The sequence below is a fragment of the Plutella xylostella genome, chromosome 23 (genome assembly GCF_932276165.1).
Source record: "Plutella xylostella chromosome 23, ilPluXylo3.1, whole genome shotgun sequence".
NCBI classification, from domain to species: domain Eukaryota; kingdom Metazoa; phylum Arthropoda; class Insecta; order Lepidoptera; family Plutellidae; genus Plutella; species Plutella xylostella.
In genome coordinates, this window is record NC_064003.1 from 4091606 (window position 1) to 4114751 (window position 23146).

Sequence of the window (23146 nt, forward strand, 5' to 3'; positions counted from 1 at the left end):
GAGTGGGTGCCGTGCCGAGAACGGGTGGAGGCGCCCAGGCAGACCTAGGCGGAGATGAAGATTACGGGCCGACTTGGACAGACTTTGCCGGAGTGCAGTCAGGTGGTCAACAAAAGAGATGTGTGAATGAGCACGAGGAGGCCTTTGCCCAGCTGTCAGACATAGTTATGCCTACATAAAAAATACCTTATAATATTTTGAAAATGAATAAGTAGTTTAGCAAGTTACAAAATACCATAAGTTCCTTTTCACTTTGTTCACAAGTCTGAAAACTTCGCTTCTATCGGTTTGATAATTAAGTATTGTTTAAAACTCGACTCGTCGCTCCAGACGTACGTAATACGTATAGCTTAAATAGTTAACTCGTAGCCGCTTTAATCACTATACTTATTCGGAATTTAGTTTCACGAAGTAATTTCAAAAGTTTCTTTAGAAAATCGAGATTGCGGATTCTAATTTTCACTTTGTTAGCTATTATATAATGCAGGCTGTTATTGAAAATGATATTAAAATTATAAACGATAGATAGATAGTAGATATAGTGTTAAATCTTACGATTTCTGACATTTATCGCGTTGTGATTGGTCCTTTCGTCATCGCCCGTTCAAATTCGGAACTTCGGATTTGTCATTGATCTATTCATAAAATTACAGATATTTCGTAGATGTTAAATAGGTATATGAAACACAAGGCTATCTATCAGCTCGTCATAATGACGTCCCTCCGACATACATCAAAATGAGACGATTCCGAATCCCACTTCATTTTTCAGCGCAGCACCGTCGTCGTGGCACCGTCCCTGCATTCGCGCCTAACTTCATATCACTAACGAGGCTCAGCTCAGCATACATGGCTAAACTCACTTACCTGTGGCGACGGACCCGCTGAAATAGCCCGTAAAGCCTACGTTTTAGGGTAGATGGTAAATGAATGCGTTTATTATATTTTGCCGGGCCGCTTTCTTGAAACTGGGTTAGATGTGGCGATACACGGTGACGACGTCGGGACTCCGGGACGTAGAATAAGTAATTGGAAAGTCATGAGATTACAAATTCAGGTCGGATTTATTAATGAATGGTTGTCCAATGAGTGTTTGATACAATTACCGTGACAGGTTATTTCTAATTTCATTGTCGATCAGATTATGGAAATAGGTAAGTACTGAAGTCTGTTTTTGAATATCAGTAAATTGTCAGATTCTGAAATATTCATCAAGAGTCGTTTGTGCCTCCATTATTTACTTATCATCGCAATATATTATTCGATTTTACCTAATACTTATATGGAATAAATATCACGAGCTTCAGGATGCAAAAGCGAAAGATATAATATTTCGTTCCAGCATAATAGAAACCTAGTTATTATTGAAAAAAAACGGCATGTGCTGGCGGTAGAATAGCCCCGAATGCCTTTATGGGTCGACCTTTGTATCTATTACAAAGCAATTTCTTTCTTCCCTCCTGAATGGAAGTGCTGAAGAGAGAAGGTTGTAGATATTATACATAGCGGGGCGAGGGGGGGGGATGAAAATGCACGCAGTCACATTATACTAATTGAATAGCTGTGCTGTGACATATTCTGACAGGGGTCCCTGTCAGAATCACGAACTTATTTTGACAACAATTTTCGAATTCAAAATGTAATGAATTTGACACTATTTTAACTTCGCGATACCCTCTCGGGTATGGGTGAAGCGTCCGTAGTCGAGCGGGCCTCAGTGATCGTAACTGATCGCTGAGGTTAAGCAACAACTGACACGGTCAGTCATTGGATGGGTGACCAATTTCAAGTGGTGCTTTTCTGGACGCTTCCGTGCTTCGGACGGCACGTTAAGCCGTGGGTCCCGGTTGCTGCTTCGGCAGCAGTCGTTAAGCCTAGACAGAGGCCTTCGGGCGGCTTGAAAACATCTGACAGTCGGGTTGCCCACTTACCCGACAACTCTCTCAGCACAAGCTTGCTTGTGTTGGGGTCCACCAACCCGCACTTGGCCAGCGTGGTGGACTAGGCCTAAACCCTTCCTTCATTGGAACGAGACCCGTGCCCCAGCAGTGGGGACGTAATGGGTCGTGATGACCCTCTCAGGTATGAAATCTTTACACCAGGCTATTGGAAAAAATAGAAATAGAAGAAATAGAAATACCTATCTTTATTCATTTACAAACATCGGTAGTAGGTAAAGTAGGTATACAACGTCAATTTTAAAGTAGGTACAACTATAATAGTGTGAGCATAAATGTTAACCTAACACAATACACATCGAAAACCAAACTAGGTAGACCCTGTATTATGGCTTTCGACGCCACCCTACGGACATCTTATGCACACACTTAAAAAGGTAGGTAGGTAAGTATTTATTTAATAAAATAACTATAAGTAAATAGATATTATAAGCCGAAAGTACAGTACAGATGTATGATGTCTTGCACAATAGGTATGTTTGAAATCTCTATTAGTACCTACATAGTAACTTAAGGGTGTTAAAAATTACAGATAAGTATAACATACATTCAAGGAGTCCTTACAGATATCTTGCTACGATATATCTAGAACTTCATAATTACGAGTTTGTACATAATATTATTTCCCCTTACTTATTCTTCATAATATTATTATTGTTATTGTGTAAGTTGCTATTTTAATTATCTTTGGGAACCTAATAAAACTCATGAAATTCGCCAAAATATACCTACGAGTTTCTGAAAGTTAAACAAAGAACACGCTGTTAAGATGTGTGCCGACAACAATATGCAGAGATAGCCGCAACTTCAATAGTTTAACACAACGCAGAACTTATGCTCTCTTTGTCAATGTTATACGGCCGCAAGACTAATATTTTTTTTAACACGAGGAAATAAAAAACTGTCAAATTATGACATTTGCAGGCAGGTATACTAGGTCCACTGAAGGAAGATCGAGCGACTTGAGAACCTCAAAGAAAAGCGCTTCCTCTTTTACAGCATAGCCATCCCAAAATAAACGTGCAATAATAAGTTCTACTGAATAGCTACTAAGCTAGTATGAAAATGATAGATGTAGGTACTTTCTTTCAGAATTTCAATTAGAAAATGTAACATAATTTTAAGTTATTTTGTGAGAGAATATTAGGGCCAATCTAAATAGCATAACACTGGTGAAGTTGGTCAAGTTTCTTGCTCGTGTGAAAGCAGCACGAGTGGGAGGAAGCGAGTGGGGTGACGTGGTACAGGGTGTTCTGTTTAACGAGTAAACTATGCGACTAAGTAAGTACCTACAAACGAGTAGGTACGGGAAGTGAAATCTGGCGGGATTATCATATTTCCACGCCTCTGATCTAGTTTAAGTTATTGCCCGGATTCGTGTTTGTGTTAATGTTTCGTTAGATTGTGTTAAGTTTGGTGTTTTGTGAGTGAGATTTTCATTTCTTCTGCTGTGTGGGGAATGCGAGTTTTTACACCGTTGGGTAAGCGTCCATGCACCTATCGGCATCACAGACAACGGACGCAGTATTATTTGTAAATGCAAAAACAGAAGCCCAAAAAAATAACTACAAAGTATAAAAGTAGAGACAAATTAATTTCCTTTATTTAAAATCTTTTATAAGTAATTGAGCGAGATGATAAAGTTAAAATGTTATTACTGCTTTAATTAGTTTCTTTGTGCAAAGTGTCAAACCCAAATCCTTGGACTTAATTTCATTGAAAATCTCTAAGCGTTTATCGCGGTGTAAAAGCTTAGCATACGGCACAATTAAAACATTGTCAATTTATACAAAGTTCCGTAAACTTGTTAACTAATAAAGAAAGACTGTTAAGTCTCTCAACACCTTAAAAGGAAGAGTGTAGAGTGAGTCAGAACTCTAGTTTGTTTTCTTTTCTGATAACAAGTCTGCAAGAAGCGGTGATTGCTTTTCCCCTGTCTCTGTCCACCGCCATCTTAGTTTTTTTAATCTTCGTTCAGGAACGAGAGAGATAAAATTATCGAGAAATTATCTGCGCAAACATCTACCCCCTTATTCATAGAAAAGTTACAATACGTTTTAACTAATAAACTGTTTTGTCCCTCTCTGTCAAAGAACAAATTGTTCTTTGTTGGAGAGGGACAAAACAGTTTATTAGTTAAAACGTTTTGTAACTTCTCTATGAATAAGGGGGTTAGTGTTTTCAGAGAGGTATTCGTGAAAATAAATACATATGAATTTGTTAAAATTGAGGGCTAGAAAAGAAACTTGAAGGCTATTGCTGTTCATAATCAGAATATTTAACACTTGTTCCAATGTGAATGGCATGCCGAAAGTAACTAACTAATCTTCAGTCTCATAAATTTCGAATAGACGCAATTAAATTAATAGATTTTACCATTTACAAAACAGATAATCAGAGTTTTGAATTCGCAAAGCAAACACCCATTTGCAGTAAACATGTGTACGTATTCTAACGGTTTTTGATAAGCGAGGTACCTAAAATAAAACCCTTTTATCGCAGGAATAAATACCGCACAATTTATGCACGAGTTAAAGGAAAAAATCCCTGTAATTTTCATAATTCGACTGCTGCTGTCGAGCAGCGGGAATATCTAAGTACCTCCAGCGAACTCGCGGAATGAGTTGACAGAAATAGCATTTCAAAGAAATAGTTAGTAACTTGCTACGAAGAGAATTTTACTTTTAAACGTTACGAAGACGCAATTTCATCGTAATTGCATCGGTGCGGAGTCGCTGGTGCGGGAGCTTTCATTCATTTCTGAGCTTTTGTGAGTGCTGCGCCCGCCACGGCGTTTTTGGACCAAATATTGTCGTTATCGTTTTCTGTTTTTCGAGGTTTTACAGGTTTTAGCTCAATCAAACCACAACGATTTTTCCCAGAAGCTTTACTTCGTTTTAAAATTTAAAAACCTATCCTAATCAAAAATACCTAAGTACTATCTTACTAGAAAAAACTAGTTCCATTGCCACGAAGAAAAGTTATGATTGAAAACATGAACCGATGATTAAGGTCGTAAATATAAGAGAGTATTACGGCTACGTACAAGTCTATTAATTCTTGTAGCGGCAACGAGCTAGCAATAACATCGATCAACGTCTGCCCTGCCCCCTCCGCCCGCCCAGTTAAATGAAACTTACCCTTATTTTTTTATTATAATGTACCTACTTATGTGTGATATTTTGTACTCGTAAACGGGACGTAGTTAACTGAAAATCTGTGTTTCTTCTGCTTCAGCCTTACTTTTACCTTTTCCTTGTGTTATGTTTTGTGTAACAAAATGAGTGATCAGTCTATCTTCCTAATGTTTCAGATAGTTCAATTGATGTGGTTATCTACAGTAAAGTCCTACATAGCTAAGTATTTTGGTTATTTTCCTTACAGTAAGCCCCGAATGTCATGAAATCCTGTTGTTCGTCCACGGACCAGCCATTTACACTCGTGAACTGCACTTACATATGATTTATGTAACGGCGCCATTACGAGTATGGCACAAACGTGGAACAATTTCTTTAAATTAAAATATTCGCGCGGTATTTGTCCAATATCCCTTGCAGGTGTGTGAGTGGGATGTGCGGGGAGGGTTTCAGCAAGGGGTTCGGCCTTTAACTGTAAAGGCAAGTAATTATATTTTTGAGCTTTTTTTGAAATCTTGTTGGATCTTGTTTAATTTTAAGAATGATTCTAGGATGCCTTTAAAATGTTAAAATGAATTGAAATTAAATCTGTTGCTGACCTGCTCAGTTAGTGTAGTGTAAAAGCAAGAGAACAATATAAGTATTTAAATTCGTTTGAATATTTGGGCAAGTCAACCTTATCGTGAAATGTTACAGTAAAACTTAAAATAACATTACAGAGCCCACAAAATATCCAGCTCAGCTTTTTAAATTTCAATTTTTATTATTCGGGTACTAATAACTTATAAGTACAGTCAAAGATTCGGCCATCATAACACCCGTCACTACCCTCAAGCCCGCAATATATCGCGCCGCAATAACACGAGGCGGGGAATCCAGTCGCGATACCACGCGCGGAGCTACGAACAAACACTCGCGGTACAGATTATCCAAGTACCTACCGAAAAAGGCGGAAAAGCGTCGGTTTAGATCAGATCTATGGTTTCTTGATAGTCAAGTCAAGGTCTTTACAGTGCAACAAGCCTGAGAGTCTATTCTCCTCCTTAAAAGAGAGTCGCAAACAAATCGCAAATTTTCCATAGGACTTCAATCATAGACGACGATTTCGAGGGTCCGTTAAAAAATGGTTCGTAAGTATAGAAGTTATATATTTGTAAGAAATTTCTACTAGCCGTTGTCCTGAAATCTGAACCTATTTTTTCTTATTCTTTGTTAGTTTTAGCAAGTTAGTAACAACTAGATGTCTATCTTTATAAATACCAACAACCTACACTGCATCTAATCTTAGAAGGGGTAGTCTTGTTATTACATTCCAATCTCTTTTACCCTGGATCGCAGGCGGCTTCGCAAATTGTTACAAACTTCAGCCCACATTTCCAGCTCAATATAGTACGTAGACCTATTTCCATACATGTATGTCACCGGATAATTAAAGGAAAAAAAACACCTAATTGATATGTTATATGTACATAACTAAAGTCTGTGTTTGATTATGCTAATTCGAGTGCAGATGCAGTTGATATTAAGATATATTATATCTACGATATACTTAAGTACATATTATTCTTGTATATACTTCATACTATACATAGTACTGGCCAGCAGCGTCCCACGCGATTCAACCGCATTCCGGACGTTACACGAAACGACAATTTCCGCAACATATCTACAACTTATATCCTCAACAAATCACGCCGGGCCTCGCAATTTACATATCAATCGAAGTGCAGTAATCGAGTTAGCCACGTCATCATACCTCTGTAGCTGGCCGTTTTGAATATTAAACTGTTCGCGGGTTGCACTGCAGCACAGTGATTAAAATGGCGAGCTTTTTGCCGGAATTTTAAAGCTTGGCCGTGTAAGCTCGATTGGGCTTTGAGCTGCAAATTGAAATTCTTTTCGGGCTAGCTCTTTTACCATCATAATATAATAATTATGTTGTAAACCCAAAAAGCTCTCCTTTTCTTTTCCTACTTGCTTACATACTTTAGTAACTATTCATACCTATTGTGTTATAATGTGGTGTTATAATTATGAAATATTGAATACTTACATTTTAAACTGTACAATATTCAGCATTTTTACAGCACAAAAAGACAGTCGAAAACTTTCTGAAATTTAAATATGCTGCATGCAATGCGGAGTTTTGGTCGGAAGTTAATTTCTGCCAGCAATTTGAATATATTTTTGCCACGACTCGACTCCACGAGGCGAATTAGAAACTCCGTTTACTTTTAAACAGGTTGTTCAGTAATAAAAATATAGGTAAATTATTACAACTACATTATTAAAAATCCCTACAGAGTGGACAAAGTTCGAAGTGTATGTACTTTTCACTATTATTTAAACTACCTGCTATGAATTATAGGAATAGAAAATAGTGAGACGAACATATAGGATTAAGGCGAACATATAAATATAGTATACATATAGGTAGTTCCTAGTTAAATAAATACGGCATAGCGTCGACAAAGAGGTGACAAACCACCAACGCATGTTCATTTGTTAGAGAACACACGTTTGATCAAAGTAAACAAAACGGGAACGAAAATTGATGAAATTGGCGCCCTGGCGGTGTTGGCTCAACGGCTTGTCAAAAGCCATCACAGATTTAGTCAGATTTTAGGGCAATATGTGGAAATCCTATTCGTATGAAGCTGGCTCAAGCTCAGATTTATAACGAATACGAAGTCTTTATGTAGGTAGTTTTAACTTCCCATAAACTTTATTGTTTATACCATGACATGCAAAGCAGTATCTAGTCATTTTATGAAAATACAGCTTTCTACCTTCTTAATATACTATAATATTGTATTATTTACTTAATGCTTAGAAATATCATAAGTTCAAAAGCTAAAACATTCTAGGAGCTTAACCCTTAAATTATATTTACTGCACCCTTTGATAGTCCAAGCCAATGATTTATTCATGATAATTACATGTTGCCATTACTATTTGTCACGCACGTATCTAGTCCGTGATCAGGTTTCAAAGTGTTCTCTCTACAAAGTCCCATACTGTACTCAAAATCACACGATCGATGTGGGAAGCCCAGCTCTTGGAGTTCTTATTTGAGCACCAAGACCTCGCGCGCGGTCGTATGAGGAGCGTAGATGGGAGAGTGCGAAGCAATCGCCTGTGGCAGGAAATCGCCCAAAAGCTGAATGCTTTGGGGGGCTGCGCGAAAACAGTGCATTTTATCAGTGTTTAAGCAATAAGTAGCAATATTTGACTGAAACCAAAAAATAAAAATCTCTCATTTAGAAAAAATGTTTTATTCTTTATAAATAAGTCTGTAAGCATGAATAGATGTATCCACACAAAGTAAGTATCTTAGGATCGGTAAAACCATATTTTTATGGATATAATAGAAACACATTCATACCAGAAACAATGAAAATTAAAAAAATATAGGTAGGTAAAGATAAAATACTCTTTATTGCACACAAACAGAAACAGTTTCACAAACATAGAAAAGAAATAGTACAATCAGTGGCCGTATTACTAAAAGTAATCTCTTCTACAACCTCACAATAAGGATTGTTTTGTCTTATATAAGTATGTCCATACAAAGCCGGGGGCATATTATGCCTCTAATAAATGTATTAGTACTCTGCGTACTCTTCTTCCTTCCTCCAATGCCCGTCCTTGTGGAATTGCAGCTTGCTGGGGAATGGGCAGTGCGTTCTCAGCTGCGAGGTCCTCTTCTGTTAATTCAGGATGGTCGAGATTCTCTGGCGGCTAATAAGCATCTGAAAAAAAACTTTATTTAAACTCTTTTAATTGGTAAGTATTATAATAATGAGACATGTTGTGTAGGTAAGTTTAATGTTTTAATTGATTTATGAATAAATGCAATTGGATTAAGTATGCTTAATAGGTACTACCTCCATCTCCCTGTTAGTATTCCAAATGTGCGCTCTACAGTGGAACGGGCACGTTTCTGAATTATATTGTAGCGCCCTTCAGGTGAGTCGTCTACTGCATGGTCCACTGGAGTCATCATGAATGACCGGAGAGGATACCCTGAGTCACCTGTAGAACATGTTATGAAATTATTAATACATTATTATTTTGGGTTACCAACATACATAATACATCCATCACCTCGCTTTGGGCTTTGAGATAGTTTAGGTTGAGAATGGATAAATTTATATTTGGAACATTTACCCAGTAGGTATGTAGTCTATCCCTGTATTGAGAGTTCTTCCATGTGAGCTTTTATCTCATGTTGGGCCCATATGCCCAATGTATGATGCATCAATACTCAATATAAGGCAATCAGAGTCACATCGCTGTTGAGGCCTACGGCACCTTGATAACTACCCCTTGCATAGAAGTTTAATACTACCAAAATCTGAAATAAATCCGGAAATTATGTTAGTCAGTTATGTTTTATCATTGTCTGATATTTACGTTATTTATCGTCTGATTTTTATGGTTAAAGGTAATATGAAAATAAGATACTTGTTGAGTTTTACCTTCATTATGGGATCAATACCCCGGTGTCGTATCCTTGGAGGAAGAAACGGGACAATCTCTTCACACAGCGTTTGGAACTCAGACGGTAGTTATTTACGAATTCAGAGTCGGGAATTGTGTGCAAGCGGAAGTTTCTTCTTAGGGCCTCTCGCCTTTTCCTTCTCTCGTCCCGAAGAATTTCTTGCATCAGCAAATACCTACCTAGCCATTCTTTATGTTATTTTCAGCAATTACAGCAAAACGAATATCTCAACGTTACCTCTTGTGTAGACGTGAAATTTGAAGTAAAACTGACAGTGAATGAGCTGTCAAACTCAATATTACGTGTTTGACATTGCAGTTCAGAGTACCATTTTGTATAGAAAATCGAAACTTCGTTGTTTCGTTCGTTCGTGCGTAAAACTCTCCCTACAGAGTGCGAAAATGGCCCGAACGTTGAACGTTATTTCGATTTTCGCGTTACCGAGTAGGCCCCCAGATTATCCAAGTACCTACCGAAAAAGGCGGAAAAGCGTCGGTTTAGATCAGATCTATGGTTTCTTGATAGTCAAGTCAAGGTCTTTACAGTGCAACAAGCCTGAGAGTCTATTCTCCTCCTTAAAAGAGAGTCGCAAACAAATCGCAAATTTTCCATAGGACTTCAATCATACACGACGATTTCGAGGGTCCGTTAAAAAATCGTTCGTAAGTATAGACGTTATCTATTTGTAAGAAATTTCTACTAGCCGTTGTCCTGAAATTTGAACCTATTTTTTCTTATTCTTTGTTAGTCTTAGCAAGTTAGTAACAACTAGATGTCTTAACAACTAGATATCTTTATAAATACCAACAACCTACACTGCATCTAATCTTAGAAGGGGTAGTCTCGTTATTACATTCCAATCTCTTTTACCCTGGATCGCAGGCGGCTTCGCAAATTGTTACCAACTTCAGCCCACATTTCCAGCTCAATATAGTACGTAGACCTATTCCCACACATGTATGTCACCGGATAATTAAAGGAAAAAAACACCTAATTGATATGTTATGTACATAACTAAAGTCTGGGTTCCGCTCATCTCGCATAATCTTTATTGACCAAAACTCATTTCGCATAACTCGTATGGTCTAAACTTTTTTGGCCGAACCATCACTTTGCCAAGACTTATGTGGCATAAGGCTCGTTTCGTCTAAAACTCTTTAGGCACAATCTTTAAACACCTAAGTTTTGTTAGCTCAAATTTATGTTCGTCTATACCTATGTATAATCTTGTTTCTCCTAATGTTATCTTAATAAATAATATATTAAGTATGTAGTAAATGTACAAATTGTGGTATTTTTCTCCTACATCCCGAAATTCACGATATTGTATGATCAAAAAATCGAAAGTTAACGACCAATATTACACTGCCGGGCAATGAAATAGTTCCACTGATATAACACCAAATTAATCCTTAACGGAAAATGCTAGCTTAATGACGCCTTCTGCAATATTGAAGAATATTTAATTGCGCATCAGAATATTCCCATGTAAAAACTTAAATATTGTAATAAAAATTTAAATTAAAAGTTTTTCAAAAAATGGGGCATTTGGCAAATAAAACAAAATCTCTAATTATGCGTTTATTAGGTATAAACGTGGTATTTTGATAACTCAGTACTTGGTATTTCCTCCACGTGCTCTCAATACAGCTTCTACGCGATCCGGCATGCTGAATACCAGATTCCTCAGCATATGCTGAGGAATGTTCTCCCATTCTTTGATGAGCGCGCCTTTCAATCCACGAAGTGTAATTGGAGGTGGAACTCGGTCTCTCACAGGTCTGTCAAGCTCGTCCCAAGCATACTCAATGGGATTCAAACCGTAGCTCCTTGCAGGCCACTCCATTTTGTGGATTCCTACGTCATGAAGATACTCATTTACAACTTGAGCAGTGTGCGCCCGTGTATTATCGTGCATGAACATTGCATTCTCGCCCATATTGGCCAAAAACGGACCAGCATGTTCATTGAGGACCTCATTGGTGTATATCACAGTAGTTAGGTTCCCGTTCTCGATTGGAACTAACGCTGTTCGACCCTCTGCAGAGATACCCGCCCGCACGCGAAAGCTGCCTCCGCCGTGTGCCACTTTTTCTTCTAAACATACTTGTGAAAAATGTTCTCCTGGTGGTCGGTATACTCTTTTCCTCCCATCACGATGGTACAGCATGAATTATGACTCATCTGAGAACATCACTCTGCCCCATTCGTCCTCACCCCATTCTGTATGATTACGGGCGTATTGCAAACGGGCAACTTTATGATGCCGTTCCAGTTTTGGGCCATTTGCTGGCCTGTAAAGCTTTAATCTTCTTTCGGCAAGACGTCTCCTGACTGTCCACTCGCTTATTGGCTCCCTTCGAACTTCTAGAAGTTGTTGTTGAACGGCTACTCCCGTCTGATGTCGATTTCTTAACATGATTTCCGCAGTGAATCGATCTTTTCGGACCGTTGTGGACCTTGGCTTGCCAGTACCTGGTCTTCTCAGGTTTAATCCAGTCTCCCTAAACCTTTAGATCACTCGTCGTACAGTAGTATGAGTCACGCCCATTATTCTGTCCGCATTTCTTGGGCTGGTTCCCATTTCCACCACGGTGATGATTTTCGCACAATCCTCGCGTGATACAGGCATGATTTACGGGTACGAGAGCCGCAAGACTTTACAATTTCATAATTATTTCACAACGACAAAAAAAAGAATGAGATAAAAAGCAAAACTAAAAACGAAGCAAATGTTTTCCTAAACTTTCAAACCCGAAAATTTTGCTTCTTATCTTTTTTTATCCATGGCTTCGAAAATAACACTATTAAAAAGAGTTTGCATTTAAAAATGTTTGCATAATAAACTATATTCCATTAAACTTTTTAATTCATGAAGCTAGGTTCTATATCTTAGGAGATATTAAGGTTTTTGTCGGCATTTTGTAGGTGGAACTATTTCATTGCCCGGCAGTGTATTATGACAAACCCCATGAGATCGAAACCTAAAAATAGGTGCGACGACGAGCAAAGCGAGGAGGAGCGTGTTAGGTGCACATGTTCATCAAAACCAAAGCGGAGCGCAGCGAAGCGGAGCGGAGCGTTTTCCAAACAGCGGAAACAATACAAGGCACCAGTTTGCGCTATGTAGGGACACGCTCCGTCAAAGTTAAAGCCAAACGAATATTATTACTTTGTATAAACCTATGCCATAGCATTATTAGGCTATTCAAGATTTGGCCATACCATTATTAGGCTAAACAATGTTATGCGAAATAACTTTTTACTAAACGAGATTTATGCCATACGATTTTCGGCGTAACGAGACTTTGACCAAACGTTACTATGCAATACGAGATTAGGCAAATAAATCTTATGCCAAAAAAGGTAGAACCCTAAAGTCTGTGTTTGATTATGCTAATTCGAGTGCATGCAGATGCAGTTGATATTAAGATATATTATATTTACGATATACTTAAGTACATATTATTCTTGTATATACTTCATACTATACATAGTACTGGCCAGCAGCGTCCCACGCGATTCAACCGCATTCCGGACGTTACACGAAACGACAATTTCCGCAACATATCTACAACTTATATCCTCAACAAATCACGCCGGGCCTCGCAATTTACATATCAATCGAAGTGCAGTAATCGAGTTAGCCACGTCATCATACCTCTGTAGCTGGCCGTTTTGAATATTAAACTGTTCGCGGGTTGCACTGCAGCACAGTGATTAAAATGGCGAGCTTTTTGCCGGAATTTTAAAGCTTGGCCGTGTAAGCTCGATTGGGCTTTGAGCTGCAAATTGAAATTCTTTTCGGGCTAGCTCTTTTACCATCATAATATAATAATTATGTTGTAAACCCAAAAAGCTCTCCTTTTATTTTCCTACTACTTACATACTGGTAACTATTCATAGCTATGTGTTATAATAAAGAAATATTGAATACTAACATTTTAAATTGTACAATATTCAGCATTTTTACGGCACAAAAAGACAGTCGAAAACTTTCTGAAATTTAAATATGCTGCATGCAATGCGGAGTTTTGGTCGGAAGTTAATTTCTGCCAGCAATTTGAATATATTTTTTCCACGACTCGACTCGACTCCACGGGGCGAATTAGGAACTCCGTTTACTTTTAAACAGGTTGTTCAGTAATAAAAATATAAATTAAACTACACTATTAAAAATCCCTACAGAGTGGACAAAGTTCGAAAGTGTGTACTTTTCGCTATTATTTATACTACCTACCTGCTATTATTTAAATTATACTATGAATAATAGGAATAGAAATAGGAGTTGGAGAATAGAATAGAATAGAATATGATTAAGGCGAACATATAAATTTAAATATACTTTGTCTATAGGTAGTTCCTAGTTAAATAGCGTCGACAAAGAGGTGACAAACCACCAACGCATGTTCATTTGTTAGAGAACACACGTTTGATCAAAGTAAACAAAACGGGAACGAAAATTGATGAAATTGGCGCCCTGGCGGTGTTGGCTCAACGGCTTGTCAAAAGCCATCACAGATTTAGTCAGATTTTAGGGCAATATGTGGAAATCCTATTCGTATGAAGCTGGCTCAAGCTCAGATTTATAACGAATACGAAGTCTTTATGTAGGTAGTTTTAACTTCCCATAAACTTTATTGTTTATACCATGACATGCAAAGCAGTATCTAGTGATTTTATGAAAATACAACTTTCTACCTTCTTAATATACTATAATATTGTATTATTTATTGCTTTGAAATATCATAAGTTCAAAAGCTAAAACATTCTAGGAGCTTAACCCTTAAATTATATTTACTGCACCCTTTGATAGTCCAAGCCAATGATTTATTCATGATAATTACATGTTGCCATTACTATTTGTCACGCACGTATCTAGTCCGTGATCAGGTTTCAAAGTGTTCTCTCTACAAAGTCCCATACTGTACTCAAAATCATACGATCGATGAGGGAAGCCCAGCGGTGACCAGCTCGGTTAGTACCTACAGCCTATCCGCCTTATTAATAAAAAAGTGAGTGGACGCTTTAGCTATTGAACTGTTCTGTCACTCTCTGACAGACAACAATCTGTTCTTTGACAGAGAGTGACAAAACAGTTCAATAATAGCGTCCACTAACTTTTTTATGAATAAGGGGGTAGGTCTACAGCCAGCCATAGCGATGACCAGGGACCGGGACCAGGGTTCCGGCCTAGGGTGGTTAATATTACGGGCGGCAAATCGTAATCGTAATCATAATCGTTTGTGTACAAAAATGCCTCTATAATGCTCAGTCTAGGGTTCAGCCACATCTATACAGGGTTATTGGTAAGTAGACCGGATCCTTTCAGGAGGTGATAGAGGAAGGCATTTCCAGTCGATTGAACCCAATAATGCATTATCCTAAACTTTACCATTTCTAAGATATTTAATATTTAAGGTTTTTTAATTTTTTTGCCAAAATATTATGCTTAAAACCAAAAATAAAAAAAATCAATCATACTTCAATATTAAAAAAGATTTTGTCCGTCTGTGCTGGTTGTTTTGGCCATATCTTGGTGATACCTTAATCGATTTGGTATTCAATTATCTTGTTTGAAAGCTTATTAGTTGACCATGTTTTTAAGCTGAAGTGCACAAAAAAATGTCATATGAAAATCTTTTTTAAATTAATTTATTTGTTTTTGCCTTTTGAATATTTTTTCAAAATGTTTAACTATTTTGAGGTATTATGTCTTATTAAAGTCGAATAATGCACATTTGATTATTTTAATTACTTTACTAAGGTGTTACTTATGCAAAACAACCAAAAAAAATATTGAAATGTGGCTAGTTTTTTTTATTTTCGGTTTTAAGCATAAAATTTTGGCAAAAAATTAAAAAAACCTTAAATATTAAATATCTTAGAAATGGTTAAGTTTAGGATAATGCATTATTGGGTTCGATCGACTGGAAATGCCTTCTTCTATCACCTCCTGAAAGGATCCGGTCTACTTACCAATAACCCTGTATATATCTGTAGTTCAATCGTTATCATTATTATCTAACGCTCTCAGATTTTGGACGTAAAAAAACAGTCTTAATGGCAATAGGTAGGTACCTAACTATATGAGATAATTGTGATGAGCAATAATGTAATACCAACCTAACTAGCCAATACCTACCTACACTACGTACCTACAACCAAGCCTACTGAAACATATCTAGGTAAGCAGATCATATTACCCAACCATTATTCTAATACGACAGAATATAATGAAGCAATCACCTCAAGCATGTGATTAAGCAGCAGAAGCGCCACTCCGGGCATATCTCACGGAACAGTGGCATCGCAGGTAAACTGGAACACAGCAACAATGGTGGATTAGCTCAGTTCCTAGCCATTGTTTGCTGTGGAACGCCACCGCCCTGTTATTACTTGAAGCCAGCGTTTTCTCGAGTGGCCCCTAAGCATGCTTAATATGGGTGGTTTTAACGAGTTGGAAAAGGGGATTGCTCGTATTTTGCCGCGCTGCAATGTTATAAATTTGAAATTTGATTTAGGCTTAGCGTGTTCTATTTAATAATAATGCTATGGCCCATAGGTACAAGTACAAGCACAAGTAGGTATCTAATTAAGTTCCTATTAAAAAAAAACAGTTAAATTCTTTTCGTTTTTTTTTTCGGTTCCTAGTGACCCATACGGAATTAGTACACAAGATTAAAATAATTGAAGAACCTTGTTAAAATGATACATAATGTGTAAGCCGTAATGGGGAGATACAGCGTGTCAAAATGTAACATTTATTCCAAGGAAAATAAGTAAGTACTTCTATTTATTCGCAGATATTTTTTCACTATTTTCTAAAAGTGACCTCCTGACACACCGTCCCTCGGCTTACAATACCCTTTTTCTAACACACGATAGAGTGATGATATCGCGAAAAATACATTGTGACGAATGTTCGAATCTATTCGACTCACATGAAGTGAAACGTATGATTTTTTTTATTTGCAACAGTGAACGCCACCGGTACGCGGTACCCCGACCGTTTTATCATTCTTTGAAAACGAATCAAACGTACGTAACCGAAATACCTATGTAGACTTTTTCAGCACAATCGTAAAAATAAGTAGGTACTTATACAATTGAAACTGAACAACTTGTATTGTAAAAATCGTTTAACTTACCGACATAATTAAAAGAGCGATATTTATCAAATCTTCTCACATAATAGTAATGTTACATTATGAGTGCTGTAGGCTATTTTTCATCCGGGGATTCCAACGGGAAACCCTTTACATAATAATAAGCTCACGCTGAAAAGCTATAGAACTCTGAAAAGAACGTGTCAAGCAAGACCGACCCGAGCTCATGTAAACTTGTATCCAGTTGGTAGTTTCAGATGCAATCCAGTCCTAAGTACGTCTCAACTCAATCAGGGCAGATTCACTCCAGTCCCCAGTGCGGCTCAGATTATTAGCAATTTGCATACGTGAATATTCACCACCCTGTACATGGAACTTGATTCCACGAGGGACGGCATCAACCGAGGTGCAGATATGGCGCTGATGTAAATAGCTACTTTATTGTTTAATTGAAATGTCTATCAGTAAGATAATTTCCGCTAGAGTTAGAAAAATATCAGATTCATAGTAAGTATATTGATGAATGGTAGTTGCTTTGACTGACTGGATTTTTGTATCATCGGTAGGATAGGAGGTCTTTGAACGAAACATACTGTCGTATCAGTTTGTGGGACAATCGACTATGGATAAACCACTGTAATTATATTTACAGGCGAAACAAACTTTGATAGGTTGTAAAATGATTATATAAATATTTTTCTAAGTCTTTCTTTACCGCGCGGTCGTTAACTCAAAGGCACGCTTTCCAAGAATAGATTATTTCAATACCGAATGCAAGACAGCGCCGTATTATACCCAAGAGGGTTACTCTACACTGACGGAAAACGAACGAGCGAGAGCTGTCGTGCAATCGGCACGTTTAACACAACGAGATAGAGTCGCGGCTCGCGCAGCAGCGTTACGAAACTTAATTTTTCGTCATATAGAGTGACCCCCTAGCTCTAGCAAGGAATACGTAATGGGTGCCCCAGTGTTTCCCGTGAAATCTATTGAAGTCCTCACGGTAATAGCGGGAACCCATTACCCTCCCTCGGCTATAATTCAGCTCACACGTCGACTGACGTCAAACTTCCACCTTCATATCTACCACTGGCGAGTGGGGTGGCCATGCGATGTGTAGGTTTAGGAGACAGAAGGGAAGCGATGTACCTGAATGTAGTGTGAGAATATTTTTTTCTTCTATGGTTTATGCAAAGGATTGAGGTTGTAGTAAAGTTTTATTAGTAAGTACCTCATATTGCCTATTGTGCGTTTGCTTGTTGTGTTTCGGGTAGGTACATTTAGATTTTTTTTAATCTATCAGTTTTAACAGGCAGATAACCAAAATCTAATATTATAAAAACTAAACATTATTCATTAATCCCAATCATAACCATCACACCTACACCCTACACATCAACATTTCCATATAAACAACAACACAAACATCAGTCAGGGGGGTCACTCCCTAACTCGGCGAACGAACGAATTGTCACTCAATCGGCACGCTTAAATACAACGAGATAGAAGGTGATTCGCGCAGCGCTCCGAAGCTTCGGAAAAACAAAACTGCAGCCAATACTCTATTATTATTATTATTAAACTCTTTATTGAACAAAATAAATTGTTACAAAGGCGAACTTAATGCTAGCAGCATTTTCTACCAGTTAACCTTTGGTGATGTTGAAAAAGTGATTGGTAGTGCTTACGATAGAAGATGGTATAAATTGAATACCTAACCAAAATATTAATATAACTATACCAATACAATATAAGTAAATAATTATATACATGATACATACATACATATATTACATACATACACATATACATACATATACTTAAAATTACTATCATCATCATCACATAGATAGGGATCAGTTAAGCTGAATGTTCTGCTCTTGGAGGTAGTGGAGACGAACTTTAGATTTAAAAAGATCTATAGACTTAGTTTGCCTTATATCCAGTGGTAACTTGTTCCACAAGCGAACCGCTGTCACAGTGAAAGAATCAGAATTACCTGCCGCATTATGCTCTGGGGTACGAAAGAGAAGATTGCGACTTGACCGTTGAGGACGGTCAGAAAAGTCGAAGAACGTGAAGCGTTCTGTTAGGTAGGATGGGGCACAAGAATTATAGACTATACTATGAACGAGGGATAAAATATGAGCATTCCTTCTGTGACGGATATTGAGCCACTTGAGTTTGTTGCGAAAAACAGAGACATGATCATACTTACGCAGGCCAAAAATATAGCGAATGCATAAGTTGAGCAGACGGTCGAGTTTATCAAGTAGCTCTTCGGTGAGATCAGGGTAGCACACATCTGCATAATCAATAATTGGGAGCAACAATGAGTTGACTAGCGTAACTTTGGTCGAGTACGGCAGGAAGTTCTGTAGGCGTTTAAGTCCATGCATGGATGCATAGATCTTACGGCTGACCTCAGAAACCTGCAGCTCCCAAGACAAATTGCTCTGTATGTGGAGACCAAGATTTTTCACATTGTCACAATATGACAAGCTAATTCCGTCGAACACGACAGGTGGTAATGGACCAAGTCTGGCCAGGTGAAACCTGCTGCCCACAAACATAACTTGCGTCTTTGAGGGATTAACAAGTAGACCATAATGAGCTGTCCAAGTTTTGACTGCTTCGAGATCGGCACTCATCTTGTTAATAGCCTCTAGGACATCATCGGGACCACATGAAACATATAACTGAAGGTCGTCAGCGTACAGGTGGTAAGAGCTATAGTTAAGGACGGATACAAGGGTGTTGATGAATACAGAAAATAGGATAGGGGAAAGGACACCACCCTGCGGAACGCCGGCTGTTACATCACACCAATCCGATTCAACGTTATCCGTGCGGATGCGTTGTCGGCGACCACACAGATACGAAGTGAACCACTCGGCTACTAAACCAGATATATTGAGAGATCGGAGTATGGACAAGAGGATGTCATGATCCACGCAGTTGAACGCGTTGCTAAAATCAAGGAGTGTCAGGAGAGTTAATTGGCGTTCGTCCACGGCCTTACGAAAGTCGTCTGTTATTTTAATTAGGGCAGAGCAGGTACTATGGGTTGGACGAAATCCCGACTGATAAGGATTTAGGAGATTATTACGTGAAAGGAAATTTGAGAACTGTCTCATCACCACCCGTTCAAGGACCTTAGAAAGAAATGGTAGGATGGAAATAGGCCGGTAGTGCTTGAACTCTACAGGTTTTGAGATTTTGGGAACGGGAACCATGAAGGCATATTTCCAAAGGACAGGAAACGTGCCTGAGGATAAGGAGAAGTTAATGATGTAGGTAATAGGAGATAGGATGGATTGGAGAATGGGGAGCAGCATATCACGACCAATGCCGTCATTACCTACCGCCTTGCTTGGGATGGAGAGAATAATCCTTTTTATATCTGATTCAGTAGCCGGTGAGAAGTAGAATGCACTTGATGCTGCTATAGGAAGAGCTTGAATGCGGTTTATCGTCAGGGCTTTGGTGCAAGGATCAAGGGTATGGGGAGGGGATGAGAAATGGTGATTTAGGCCATCCTTGTCTACAGATAGTGGTACGTCACTCCTGCACTTACCGAAACCCAAAGAATGGAGAAATTGCCAAAGGTTTTTAGTAGAACAATTTTCGACACACGAGTGTATATGACGACGCTTTGCATTGCGTATCATTTGATTGCATCGGTTACGTGCACGTTTGAAGTGGTTCCAGTTAGTCTCCGATGGATCTTTTTTATGTTTGCGGCGCAGAGCATCTCGATGTGCCATCTGTCTGCGTATATCAGCTGTCAGCCAAGGGGCTGGAGGCCGCTTCATGCGGACTGGATGGAGAGGCGCATGACGATCGAGTAGGTCGGTGACGAGGCTATTAAAGCACTTGACCATATCATCGATACTATCCATGCCCTCTATTTGTGACCAGTCCGTATTAGCAGCGTCGATAGCCAACTTATCCTGGTCCATTCTCGCAAAGCTACGCTGAAATATAATTTTAGGTTTGGGTTTGGGGACTTTAAGCTTATATGAAGCAAAGATCAGATCATGGTGAGAAAATCCAGAGGCAGTAAACTGACCGTGGGATGCAATTCGTTCCTTGTTTGTGGTGATTATGTGATCTATGAGGGTATGGGAGTCATTGACATGGTGAGTGGGATCTAATTTAGGGATATGGAGATTGAAAGAAGTAGTCAATGAGAGGAGCTTACGGGAACGGACATTATGTTGCAGAAGGCAGGTGTTAAAATCACCAATCAGCACTGCATGTTCGTATTCAGGCAGATGTGTGTCCAGCAATTGTTCAAGCGCGTCAAAGTAGTCGGAGTTGGGAGGAGCATACACAACACCCAACATAAACTTCACCGTATTGAAGTCAAGTTCCAGAAGAATAAACTCCATGCCTTTGTGGTACTTCGGGGGAGAGGTGGCCAATATTCGGTACTTAATATCGGCACGAAGATATATGGCGACCCCACCACAACCCTTCTCAAGTCGGTCATTTCTGATGAGAATATACCCAGACAGAGAGAAAGAAGTTGTTGGTAGAGAGGGCTTGAGGAAGGATTCGGACACTAGACACGCGTGAATGCAATTGCTGGTAAATGTTGAAAGAAGTTCAGAATAATGTGAAGGAATGCTTTGAGCGTTAATGTGACAGAGATTCAGATTCTTGGGGAATGGTGAGAAAGCGTTGTGAAGCAGATCACTTAGATGAACACAATCATCACTAGATACATCAGAGAGAGAGTCTAACGAGTAAAACAAGTCAGAATTTATCGACAGATCCATAAATTACAACACCTATGTAAATAAATTGACGGTATGATGATAATAGTATAGATAATAAATAAAATAAATATTAAATATAATATATTATATGTATAATAAGAAAATAAATATGAACTAATACAATCTAATAGACTAATACACTAATTTTGTTCTGTATTAATCAAGTAAAAATCCAATCAATTTATCTACATCCACTGCCGGCCCACTGTAAAAATAAATAAAAAAATATATTAAATAAATAGAAAAGTACCTAAATTCACAAAATGGTTACACATTTATCACTCAGAACATTCATCGAAATTAAATTGCATAGAACGGAACGTTACATGACCAGACCAATAATAATATTTTGTAAAATGGCAACATTAAAAAAATATGTCAATGTCAAAGTCAGCTGTCAAGCGGAATTCGAATTCCAACAAATTCAAATAATTTCAAATGAGGGTAACGTGAGACTAATGTAAAATGTAGGAAAAAAGTAAAGCATTAGACAAAAATCTAATTAGCCAAACGAAAATGAAGTGATAGGCGAATAGAAAACATTAGATTTAACAATGTGAATAGGAACTAGAGTGCTGTGGCAAAGATTTACAATGAAATTACTGATGAGTGATACTTGTTTGCTACTGTACTTATATTACTACAAAAGTTGCTATGAATTGGGCCAATGATGCTGCACTGAGAACTGGGAAACAAATATGGTAAGTAGTCTAAAGGCAATACCTAAGAATATCCTAGGTTATTTCAGGCACTTTTACTTAACCAGTTTGTTCTTTTTTGCAGCCCGGTCCAGAGTAGGCCGAGATGCCATGTCTGCTGGGGCCTGCGTGGGCGCCGGTATCGCATCGAGGTCCTGCCTGGAGTTTATGCGGATCTTGTTGCCACCATCCGGGGGCTTGACAAAGACATTGCCATCCTGCGTCCAGCAATTCTTATATCTTATATCTGCCGATTGCGTGAAATTTTTAGTTCGTTATAAATACAAATATGTGGGGACATCTCACACACGGCCATCCGACCCCAAGCTAGGCAGAACCTGTGTTATGGGTGTCGGACAGCTGATATATTTACACAAATACATAGATAGATAGATACTAAATATAAATATCAACAACCAAGACCCGAGAACAAATATCTGTGTTTAAACAAATATCTGCCCCAGCCGGGAATCGAACCCGGGACCTTCGGCTCAGTAGTCAGGGTCACTAACCACTACGCCATTCGTTCGTCAATTTAGTTTCAATAACTCTATCTACCGATGACTGGTAGTTGCATTCATACTATTTTGACACATCAAAAGTTACAACCCGTCAAAATCGTATGAAAGTACCATTGACAAAAGAATAAAGAGAGGACATGCCATATCAACGAAAAAAATGCGCTTACCTAAACTTTGGTGTCAATTAAAATGGCGGCTTTTTTCTTGAAAAATGTTAACAAACAAATTGTTTGACAGCTGAAGTACCTTGTGTTTGGATGTCAATCTTGGTCAATCAACATGGCGACCGATCGCAATGTTGTAACTTTAGGCAAAGACAAAACTACTGTTGTCCTTTTTTACGTACGATAACACCAATAAGTTAAAAAGAGACGACGATATATTTTTAAGTACCGATTTTTATGCCAAGTCCTCTTTATTCTTTTGTCAATGGAA

General features: G+C 38.3%; 1 protein-coding gene across 1 annotated transcript in view; it reads left to right on the forward strand.

Annotated features, from left to right (window-relative positions):
• Positions 1–23146, forward strand: part of LOC105388960 — a 147751-nt gene that overhangs the window by 92790 nt on the left and 31815 nt on the right. The window lies entirely within an intron of this gene.